Here is a 4,382-nt window from a genome sequence, read left to right on the forward strand (position 1 = left end):
TGGTATGACTAAGTCATGGTATGGTATGCTGTACATAATCACGGAAATTGTCAGTGTGTCATTCTGTCAGTCAGTCATTCTGTCTGTCCCACGTTTTTCTACTCACTGACGTTGTCAATCTGTGTGAAACTGCACATAGGCATTGAGGACTGGCATAGGTAGAAGGGGACAAAGCTACCAATGAGTATGGACTAGTGTATCTAATTGTTCTTCATCATTCTGAAACCAAAATAAAACAAATGTTGAGGGTGCCGAAATTTCACTCCGGCCCCCAAAAAGGGCAAAAATTGCCTGATGTTACTATTTTAAGTGACATAGGTAGGGTAGGAATTTGGCATAAACAGCATTACTAGAGAAGTGCAGCTCCATTGATTTGCTGGTGAAGACAGAGAGGCCGAGGGGAAATGACACAAAGTTGAAGGTATTTTAAAAACCCAAACGATCCGGGGCTTTTGAAAAAACATCCGGGGCTTAAGCTCCAGAAGTCACACCCAAGTGACTTTAATGAGCAGCTTTGATTATCGTAAATTTTCCAAAGATCACCACCACACCAGTGCGTAATCCTCTTTGGCTGTCTATTTCCCTCCTTAACACAAATATGTGGATGCATCTTAGAAATCAAATCACACATTTAGTTCACATTGGCATGATTAAAGACAGTTACACCACAAATTGACGCAGATTGGTGCATAAAAAAATCAAGTGTTTGGCGCTCTGGCAGAATGCACCATTTTATATGTGCCCCCCCCCCCCACCCCTTCAATATTGCAATGAAACCTTTGCTCTTGTGTTTGGGAATCACAAATATATCAGATCACAGGCCTATCTGATGCTCTCGTTGAGGCATCTGGTTGACTGCCATGAGACAGCTTCCCAGGCCTCCACTTTCCACATTTTGTTTTTATGTGAACACAAATGCTGACATTTTTGACATCAAACAAACACATGACAATACAATGACACAGCACTTATAGCACAGAGATATATGGATGCAGACAGACAGACACACACACACAGTTAAGTACACACAACAGATGTCGGTGCAAAACTGCCTTGCTGAAAAGCATACTTGCGCAGTGAACTAATTCTATACACTCTGCATGTGGCTCATGCACAAACACATGCTGTCTTTCTCAGACATGAAGACTTGCTTGAGGTCAATCCTTGAGGACGACTAGCTAACTGTATATAGTACAGGAGGCTTTGATCTTTGGACTTGGCTGTGGCAAAGACAGACAGCCAGCGCTGAGGCTCTGTGCTACCGGAAGCTCGTGGTCTGGGACGGCTCCATTTACTACTCTGTTCTGGTGCTAAATATACAATAATAAAAAGGCTGGCAGATTTATTTCAGACTGTGATACATTTCCTCTCCAGCGAGGGAAGAAAGGACTGAGCAAGAGACAGACGTCTCCAGATCACCGAAGAACATTAAGTGATAATTACAGAGAGAGATAGACAAAAAGAGAAGGACGAGGTTTCCCCCTCTCGCTTTTCTCTTCCTCTTCCTCTGCCACCACAGAGGAGAGTGGCGTCTCCAAACTAAAGAGGGGCGCCCGCTGTATTAGACTCTCAATGATTGGCTGTGATTGCATTATCTGATCCCATGAGGGATAAAAGGACAGCAACACACACACACACACACACCACATGCCTGTATTTCATTGCTCAATGATCACTGCCTCCTCAGAAGTCGAACATGGCTTTTTTTGAAAACATCTTAAGACATGTAGCCATAAAAGAAAATATGATTCAAATTCAAACATCGTCTTTATCTTTTCAGTCAGTTCTCCGAAACACACAAGCACGCGCACACACACACATCCACACACTCATACTCCCCTATGTGCTCGACTTCACCACCAGTCCACCGCACTCCTCTCAAAGCTCTTTGATCCCCGGTCGAGGGTCCTCTCCGCGGTGCCTCTGTCTGAATTCCAGAGATTCTGGGATAATTCAAACGTTTCACGGCACATACTTGGTCCCCCCAGGAGACAGCGGCGGAGATGGAAAATGCCACCACGGTCTCTCTCCCTCCATTGTCCCTACTCTTTAATCAGGCTCTCTCTGTGGCTCGCGCTGCCACCGTGGTGTGTTGTCTCAGCCTGGGAAAATGCCGGCCTAAGTGGCTGTTATGTGCTGAGGCGCAGACCACAGGGACCCAGAGGGGTGCTGCTGGAGCCCTCGGTGCCAGCCGTGGGTCTCACAGTGGCTAACACACACAATGAGTGAGGTCCCAAATCTGGATGCAGCCTTACATAACAGTCATCGCTACATCTATTTACTTTTTAGACTGAGCTTAGATCTGTAAATCATGTGGCATCATAATCACAGGCAAAACCCAGTCATAAATCATGAATATTATTTGTTCCTAAGGGGTTGATGGGTGTAAACCAGCATTCAACTGCCACACAGATAGGACAGTATTGTAGAAACTCCAGTGTGACTGCTTGGCTGTGAAAGTTCTGTGGAGAGGGAGTTTCCTGCCCATATGTCAACAAATGACCAAAACAAAGGCCTTGTGTTTCCCTGAGTCAGAGCGAGAAGAAGGTCAGCTACCTCAAAGTTCAACCCGATTCAGCTTTGCTCTGGGATAGACCCGCGTTAGGGCTGGGCAGCTGGGTCAACCGACGGCTGGCCTGCCTTCAGCCGGACACAATGCTCCATCAGGTCAAGTTTACAAGGACTGAGTCAAACCCTGCTGCTTTATACCAGTTTATATTTAGTGCGTATAAGCGTGAATAGAACTTTTATGAGGTGCCATAAATTTCATTTTCAAAAGAGGGTGAGTATGGAGGCTCATGTACGCCTACCCTGTGGTTTCTCCAGGCCACCACGAAGCCTTTGTATTCGCCCTGTTTGCCATGGGAAAATATCTGAAACAAATAAGTTGCTCGGTCGGCACCCATCAGTGTAAAAAAACACTTCTAAGAGCTGTGGATTGTGCTGAGAGGGTGTGGCGCAGTGCTGAAGGAACTACTTGTTTACCCTCTGCCGTGTCCGAAAATAAAAAAAGGAATTATTTTCTCTCCGAAATGGAAAGCAAATAAACAAGTATTCTTGAGCAGACAATGTGGGCAGGCGCGAGCCGCCTGCGGCCGTGCAGCCGCATGCTGGGCCTGGTATGAGAGGGAGGGTGACACTTTGAGGCTCCTCCACACAACATCATCACCCTCATCATCATCATCATCACTATCAATTAATTTATGCAATGGAAAAAGGCAAGACATAACCCAGGCTTCTTAGAAGTTGAAGAAGAGAAAATATTCAGTTGTCAAAAACCATTTATCAAAGGGGGGTTAAGACACATGTATATTATTAACTGCTCAATGATGAAATGTTTTGGTCTGAATGGGAAGAAAAATTCAGGTAAGACAAACATAAAGAGAAATTAAAACTTCCCAAGCTATGAACACTAAAGAAAATCTAACCTGGAGAAGTTTCACCTGGTTGCAATCTGCAATCCTCACTGCTAGATGCAACTAAATCCCCCTAAATCTTACACACTGGATCTTTACTCTCTTGTAAAATAAACAAACTGACCTGTCTATGTGATGCAACTTTCATTTTTTGTTAACTCATGCTGGAGACCTGTCAGTATGGGAGTCAACTGAAGGTTTTTGGGGAATAAAGTTGTACATTTCTATCCCTTTTTTAGAGACGGTCATTTTTTTTATTGATCACAGCTGAGTGGAACATAATGTCTCAGATCCAGTATGTGAAGCAGTGTCTTGCGACTATCAACTGAGCTACAGCCACCCCAGGACACAAGAGCATCCATAGCGCGAGACAGGACTAACCACACTAAAGCTTCTGCAGCAAATGCAGGCTGACACTGTGATGTTTATTTAATATTGAACACATGAAGAGAAAGAGCTCTATCAACCAAGCTGGTGTACGATCAATACTGCCATGTAGCAAGGTTATACCATGATCTCAAAGAGTACAGACAAGTTGATAATATACAGATTTAAAAACTTAAATAATCCTAAAAAATATATTTTTGTTGAAAACTCAATTAATTAGTATAATAACCTATAAAAGCACGGTGTTATAAGTCAGTTTAAACTATTCAATTTACACATGAAATCTGCATGTTGTGCAAAAGCATTTGATCTCACCACTTGATAATTCTGATATTCCTGAGAGTCCCATTGTCATATTACACTATACAAAGAACATACATTCAAATTAATTTAATCTTATAAGTTTGTCTGTCTAATTGTACCTTTACCAATGTTTGCTGGGTTTACAAATCAATTTCTATCCCTTCTAATAAGCTATTTTTCAAGTAAACCCACATTTAGGCTCACAGTAAATGCTGTAGCTGTAGCTGCAACGTCACTCCATCGTCGGCCACTGATTGGTTCATTGGAAACGTCACT

This window comes from Epinephelus moara, chromosome 22 (assembly GCF_006386435.1).
Source record: "Epinephelus moara isolate mb chromosome 22, YSFRI_EMoa_1.0, whole genome shotgun sequence".
Classification (NCBI taxonomy): domain Eukaryota; kingdom Metazoa; phylum Chordata; class Actinopteri; order Perciformes; family Serranidae; genus Epinephelus; species Epinephelus moara.